At 35.3% G+C, this 8343-nt stretch overlaps 1 pseudogene; it reads right to left on the bottom strand.

Annotated features, from left to right (window-relative positions):
* Positions 1–4985: 4985 nt before the first annotated feature.
* On the bottom strand, positions 4986–8007 carry LOC114738863 (protein SIEVE ELEMENT OCCLUSION B-like; annotated as a pseudogene).
* Between the last annotated feature and the right edge of the window lie 336 nt (positions 8008–8343).

Raw genomic sequence — 8343 nt, 5'->3', positions numbered from 1 at the left:
CCTAAATGTCGGTGTTAACAGAGGAGATTTTGATAAAACACCACTTCCTCACTTATATGAATTTTGTGCGAATCAATCAGCGTAAGGCTGCCTCGTAAAGTTAACCAACATTTTAACTCCTATACATCTCGGTGTTCTTTTTCTTCCCCCCCCCCCCCCCCAATGAATCTGTATTTTCGTGTTTTATTTTAATATTTGTTCGTAAGGGATGGATCTCCGCCTAATCTAATCCGTCACGCTTTAGATGGATTTTGAAAACATAAGATTAAGTCGTAGCTTATGATGCATTTATGAGTTCATTAGTTTCATCGTACTTTGAAAGATAAAGAAAAGAAAGTCAGCACGACTTGCGGGCTTGTTTGTATTTAGTTATTTTAAATTTTAAATGCTTATCAGTATTTTTATACCATTGCGGATTCCTAATATGAAGATTACTTTGATATTTAATTTAACCCTAAATATAAGATATTACTTCACTTTGTTTATCATATTTATCTATTTTTTAAAGTAATTTTTATAATAATTACACATGTTAAATTTTGTATCAAATGATAATTTTAACTAATATATATTATTAAAAAAGATATTTTATGACATATTTATTATAAATAATTAATTTAATAAAATTTATTAATCTACACAAATTATTTAACTAACTTAAGAATCCAAAATAATATAAGTTAAAATAAAATCTTAAAAAATCACAAAAAAAAGCCCTAAAAATAGAAAAATTACAAATAGGAACCTATTATAATATTTGAATGGGTTTCGTCAGTGATTGATAGGCAAATGAGAATAATTTTGTGAACAAGTTTCTGTGTGTAATTTTTAATTTTCAGGATTTTTTTTTTGCAATTTTTCTTAAAATCTCTTCCCAGCCTTATCTTATATGAGGGAAAAAAATGGGAAAGACGCGTTTGCAGAAAACGTTTTACACTTAGTAGATACGCAAACGTACAGGAACCAGCGAAAGGAAGCGAAAACGGTGCTTCAGAAATGTGGACTCAGGATCTGTTTGGGTAGTACCCCAAACCATGGTTTGGGGACCCAAACTATAGTTTAGGGAAAATGCTACCCAAACAGCCTCCAATATTTTGAAACCATGGTTTCATCTGAAACCATGGTTTTCATCTGAAACCAGGTTTTAACCTCTAAAACTTTGGTTCTGTGGAAAGCAAAATTATCTTGCTTCTGGTGCTGAAGCTTTCGCTGTTGGGTTGTCAGAAAATTATTTGGATAAAAAATGCCCTTGACTCGCTTGCGTTGTTGGCGTGAAGAAATGGTTTACGGTCATTTGGTCCTGACGCAGCAAGAGAGTGAGCCTGAAAGAATCATAAAGCGGAAAAGATAATTACTATAATAAGTAATAAATTGTTTTAATGTGTGCTTATTTATTTTGTCAAAAAATATCATGATATTTCATATTTATAATCTTTAAAATAAAATAATATTTTTCCTGTTGGTAAAAAATATTTATTTTTTCCAGAAACATTTTTAATCTTATATTTATAATAATATATACACATGTTAATTATTTATTAATTATGTTGGTAAAAAAATATATTATTAACAATTTTGTTCCTTCAAATTAAAATATATTATAAAATCTATATTTTATGTAATTATCATATTAACTTATACCCTTTTTAGTAATTTGCACATATAAAAAGTACTTCTGGTAATAACTATCCAAACACTCTCACTTCTCAGAATCACTTTTTCACAAAATCTATTCTTCACAAAATCTATTCTCCTCAAAAGCTATTCTCCAGAAGCTATTCTCCAAACCATGGTTTAGTTTTATCCAAACACTCCCTGAATGATGCAAGTCATGCAAGCACAGTGAAAACGCAAAAAGCCGAAAAGAACAAGAGGCTCAGGCTGTGCCATGAGTTGGAGATGATTTTTATTTTTATTTTTTATTTTTCACTCTCTGATGTATTTTCAGTCTTATTTTAATCACCAAACGCCATCCCCATTCCCACTCATGGAAGGCGACAGCGAAGGCCACACGGTAGGCGCCTTTGATCGCAGGGCATTTATTAATTGATGACAGTGGGGCGAACCATAAAGAGCGTAGAGACGAGGGAGGGACCACTGAGGAGGCCATTCATTTATAATTTACAACAAAAGTGTCCCCTGCTGTCATTTCAGATAATTAATTCAAAGATAACAAATGTTAGTTAACAAATATTTTTACTTTTACATACGTTTTTTATAAATATACTTTTATTTTTAATTATGTTTTTATAGTAAATAAGAAAAAAGATAAAAGACAATGCAGGGAAAATATGATAACAAGAATATAATTAAAAATAACTTAAATATTAAGACAACTCCAAACTGAAATTTATAAAATAAACTACCCTTATTCTTGTATTTGAAACTTATAAATAAGATCAGAGAATGTACAAGACAACTCTAATTTCTATCTTCATTATAATTTTTTAATTTTACCCATTTTTGCATGAAAATATTTTAAATTTAGACCACGTTTTCTCTTATATTTAATGAATTGAAGTGGGGGCAACATTCAGAAACTTTAATTAACAAGTGATGGTTGGTAATAAAAACCACTTTTTTTTCCCAACGACTATACTAAAACAAAACTTTTTTTTTTTTATGCAAGAGAAAAAAAACACGGAGAACGTGTAACATGTGGGGGTGTGTCGGGATTCCGGGGGGGACGACCCGACGTCCAGCTTCAGGCCTCCAGCTCAAGTGCTCAACGCCTCAAACGTCGCGCCTATGACGTCAGGCCTTGGGCCCATCGCTGACGTACTCTTTTTTGGGGTTTTGTCCATATGAACAAATTGTCGTATTATTATTATTATTTTTAAAAATCTCTCTCTGCCTGTTTTCCCCCCTCATTTGAAAGGCTCAGATGCCCTTCAAATGGATAAACTCACAGACGCAAGCACAAATCATGGGCCACATGATTTCCCCTTGAATTTTATTTTATTTTCACATGCATTCATAAATTAAATATAATACTTCAAAAATACAATACATGGTTATATATGTGACTAGAGAACATGACATGTTTAAAAAAATTTAGTTATTGTCGTCTAAGTAATCCCAGTGTCACAAGCCGGCTAAATAAAGTAATTAAGTAGTAATTAATTAATTAGTAATGTTGATAATATTACCAAACTGGAAGGCAGAGGAAGCAGAACGGGAAGGAGTTGATCCGTTGTGGTGACTATGATCGGGTGAAACCAACGTCACGTGAACCGCAAACACACCATCCAATGATCGCATCCCGATAACCTCATTTCGTCCTCTGCCTCTGCCGCGTTTTCTCACTCTGTCCTCATTCTCGCGTTCCCATTGCACGTTTTTGTTCCAAGCCCGCATCCAAAGTCAGTGCGATGCCAAACTTCTTTTAACCTTTGGTTCATCCGGTTTCTGCTCCCACGTGACTTCGCCCCCACCTCTTAAATAAAGTAAAGTGGGAAAAAGCAGCTTTAATTCATAGTGTCAGTACGGACGAAAACTGTGCATCCCTCTTTCTTCAAATCCCATTCTGTTACGCACGTTTTCTTTTTCACTTTTCTTGAGTTGTTGCGCACAAAAGTTGCCTTTTAACTCCTCCACGTGGCACCTTTTATCAATTATCACCCCGGTTTAATATTAGGGGAATATAATTTTTATTTCCTCAAATTTATCATTATATTTTTTGATTTTAGTCTCTCATGTTTTAAATTGTAGATTTCTAACCACTTAAAATTTTTTTATTTAAAAGTATCAATCGTTTTAATTTAAAAAAATATATATAAACTATTTTACCTTTTAAAAGAATCAAAATATATTATTTGCAACTTGAAGATTAAAGCCAAAATTTATTTAAATTCGAGGGACAAAAAATTAAATTAACACTTAATTTTAAAAAACATATTATGTAATTTTTATTAGTAATTATATATAATGTGTAATTTATTATACGTTATATGTACTGTGTAATTATCGTCCTATCTACTTTGCTGTTGCCTCAACTATAAAGGATAGCATCAGATCAAAAAAAAAAAAACTATAAAGGATAGTCGGGTCCAGCTGTTGGGACATTAGATGTATTTTCACAACGATTTCTTGGTTAATTTTTTATAAGGAACATATAAACTAATGTGATACTATTTACTTTCTTAACTTATTTTCTTATTTAAAATTTTGAGCAAAAAAATTTAAAAAATGACATTCCTGCAGCATATCATCAATACACTGCCTTCATCATAATCATAGTCAAATTTGTTGTTAGTTTTGTTTGCTTCCTTGTTCTATTTAATAAACTAAACATAATGTGAAAAAAAAGTGATTTACAGAATTTATTTAAGTATCGGAAAAGCTTAGCAAATTGATTTCATTAGTTTATATTTGTCCTCATGACAAGTGGTTGCATTTTACTTAAGTTACAAAAATTATAAATGTAGCATTTCGAAGATAAAAATTACGTCGGACATTTTTTAATGAAAATTACCACGAAATCATGGGGCATCAGGTGACCAGAAGAAAATTAGTATATACCCCTCCCTTCGTTCCAAAAACACAAACGGAGAAAAACAGGGCATTAGAAGTTTAGAACTATTGAGCATATAAGTCTCTGTTTGGTAAAAAAACAAAAAATTAATTCAATTTTCTATTTTGATTTTTATTTTAGTTTTGATTCTTTAAATTTCAAATTATAAATTTTCACCTTTTTCTTTCATTTAAATATTGATCTATATAATTTAATAAATATCTAAATCAAAATCTATAGTTTAAAATTTGATGGACTAAAATCAACATCAAGATAAATTTAAGAGATCAAAAATTATAAATTAACAAAATATAAAGGGGTGATGGAAAAAGGAACTATAGAATAAGCGTATCTCGACCTGAACGAATGACCAACTATTCATGTGACTTTTCAAATCCTAAAATCCATCCTCTACGTTTCCCATCAGTTATCATAACAAGGTAATTCCTGTTTAGAATTAATCGCACAACTATGAAGTCAACAGGCAAGTATTTAAACTTAACACATTAAACGACATAGATGTAACATTACAAAGAGTGTCCTAGCACAGCAAGAAACACATACTGGTACGGAACTTACACATACTAAGCTTTTTTTTTTTTTTTCCCCATTTGACAGATACAAACTAAGCCAACAGCACATAAGCATACCAGATAGATAACATAGGCATCTTTATTAGACTAGAGAGAAGCATAGTCCGAAAACTCTTCCTCATTCTAACACAACCAGCCAGGCTTATGCTTTAAACCGGAGAATTGGGAGCTCCCTCAGCTGCGGCTGCCGCGCATTACCATTTCGTGATATGTTTTAACCTTCTGGTGATATTCTTTGACAGCGAACTCGAATCCATTTTCAGCATGCTCTCTCTCCATCTCTCAAACTCTGCCACCGTCTTCAAGATTGTGGGGCCGTGACCACTCAGCACCAGAGACGCTCCTTTGATGAACAGAACCCATCCTCCTTCGTTCTTGTGTGAAATCATCTGCTGTATTTCATCAGGCACGGCTTCAACAGTCTTATAAGACTGCGGCACGAACAAGCTCTCTATGCCACTCCAAAATCGACCTAAGAGGCTCCTGTCCTCGTCTACATAGAACAACTCTATTGAAATCCTGGCTTTCTTTAAGATGGGTTCATGTTTAAGATCAGTGGCGTACTTGGTGAACCTTCGAGTCCACTGTGAGTCATTGCCGCCAAACAAAAATATGTATTTACGCTCCTTGATCTGTTTCAATGAGTTACAAATTGAATGATTAATGTAAGCTGAAAGCAAAGACACTGAAGAGATTTTCGTTTTTCTTTGGTGAGCATTGTGTGGTCTAAAGTGCATACCCAAAGGTCAATGGAGGGGTGTATATTGCAAACAACTGTTTCGACCCAGTTGGTGCTACTTTCAACCTTGGTTTCAGTTCTGGTTCCACTGGAGGCTGTAAAAGGGAAGGCCTTCATCCCCTGAACCTGAATCAGGTGGAATGCATCAGTGTTAAGAACCTTCCCTTGAGCGTTCAGCACCACAACCACCGGCTTCTTCCTGAAATGCCATTCCTCCCTAATATACTTGTACCCTGCCACACTTCCAAAGTGTTCCACCACGTACCATGGCATCGTAGTTTTCAGAATCTCAAATTTCTCGCGCAACTGGTCATTCCACTCCTCTACGATGGGTATCCACACAATCTTATATTGATTATTTGCCTTGATAAATTCATAAAGTGAAGAGAGAATTGATATTTCTTGCTCTGTGATTTCTAGAGTGGAAATGAACAAGAACAAATGCCTCATTCTCAGCACATCAATGTCAACCTGTTTAGGCACCAAATTGAACAAAATCATAAGAATGCAAACCACCGAATAAAGACAGGATAAACAGGGCCAGATTGTTTGCATATTTTGGCGGACAACTTACAATACAAGTTTAACAGAATACTCAAATTAGGCTGTACGATTAACAAACATAATGTTGCCAGACCTCAATGAGTTTTTCCTTTCTGCGGAACTAGTGAAATTATGCCAAAGTACTTATATTCGAATAGAATTACTTAGTTATCAGTGATAACGCATTTTCTGGAAAAGAAAAAGGTTTCACATGTCCTCATTGTATAGGGTTGCAAGGAAATAGCAGTAGTACTAGTAAGAGTTACAAACCATTTGTTTGGTAGCACCATCAAACAGCTCCTGAGGTCCATCCTTCGAGAAAATCAGGACCTTAAACAGCTCAACTATTTCAGTTGGGGTTCGCAAGAGCTCCACCAGCCTTCCATAGGACTCCAACTCCTCTGTAATTACAGAGAAATCATCTAATCAGCATCCTACACGGCTCCACTTCAAAGTAGGGAAAATACAATTACTTAAAAACTTCGTAAGAGCGTTATATATTAGAAGATCAGACAGCTCTTTATGCTTAACCTATCTGTTGCTTGCAGATCAGGATCAGCTTCCTCAACTCGGCCAGCACTATTCTAGTTTTTTGCCCAAAATAGGACAATTCCTGCCTTTGCTCCCTGAAACCATAGCAATTATAGTCAGTCTACATATTTGCGGCATAGTGAACAATTAAGATGAAGCATGACTTACGAATCAGTAGTGAGGCAATCAATCAGAGTGACGCAGGCTGCGACAGTGATAATAGCCCAATAGACACCAACAGGGATAAGGTCCATTGCATGTGCCAAAGCAGGCACATCCACTGTATCATAAGAGGTGAGCTTCTGAAGCTCAAAGACGGCCTCAATCACTTGCATAGCGGCTTTGATCAGATTATTTACCTCATAAATGTCCAGGAAATGTTCTCGCAGAGCTGCAGGCTTTGTCAGTGCAGAAACTCGCTTCAGCATGGCTACTGATTTGGCCAATTCATCGTTTGGCTGAAGCTGAGAAAGCCACCAAAACTCGCCATATTCCAGAGCAAAGGCGGCAAGAGTCAGAATACCTTTTGCTTCCCAGGAATAGTCGGAAAGCAAATTCAGAATCGTCATAGTAGTCTTGTGAGCAATTTCATCACGGGGATCTTGCAGCACATCTGCCACCATCCAACCGTCATTACCCTTTCATATACATTTATCTTAGCTGAATTCCTAATCCGTGTACCGGAAGAAACCAGACTATCCCGAAACATCTAATTACGAGCCATAATTACTGAAGCGAAAATGCGCGTAAATTAAGAAAAACGGAAAGATTAAAGGAGTACCAACCTTGGAAGAAATTTCCTTCAACATGTACAATGGAGAAGTGAAGGTGGCTTGGGGAAGCTTGTCATCGACAAACTTGAGGGTCACATCGTTTCCCTCCAAGACATTGTCCACGATATGGGTGGAACCCCAAAGGATGATGTCGACAATGGTGAAAAGAGAGTCGGCATCGAACTTGGTGTCGCTGGGTACATGAGTAGCGTAAACCTTCTCCAAGATCTCTTGATCGGACATGGTCAAAGGATTTTGAACTTCTTCATCCTCGCTTTGAAGGAGAGATCTCAGAGAACGCCTCAAAGGAGCCATGAGGTGAATTTCCAATTTCGTGATGAAGCTCAGCTGATCAAAACTCGTTCTGGAGCTCGGCGTTGGTGGAGGCGAACTGTGTGAAGTGAATAGCTACCAATATCATTCCTGCTTTTTTCGTTTTATTATTGCCGTTGTTATTTATTATCATAATTATAATTATCATGTGTAATTTGCAGGATATCACCCCCCCCAATTCTTCACGTGCTTTGAGTCAACGGAAAAGTTTTCTTGTCCACTTATAAGGAAAATGGGCATGTAATTAAAACCGGAAAAACAGACTGAACCCATTAGGCCGATGTGTTTAGACTTTGAAATTATAAAAACTGGATTTGA

Source organism: Neltuma alba, unplaced genomic scaffold (genome assembly GCF_004799145.2).
Source record: "Neltuma alba isolate B1F8T4 unplaced genomic scaffold, ASM479914v2 tig00013699_pilon, whole genome shotgun sequence".
Lineage (NCBI taxonomy): Eukaryota > Viridiplantae > Streptophyta > Magnoliopsida > Fabales > Fabaceae > Neltuma > Neltuma alba.
This window is presented reverse-complemented; position numbering and strand designations above follow the sequence as displayed.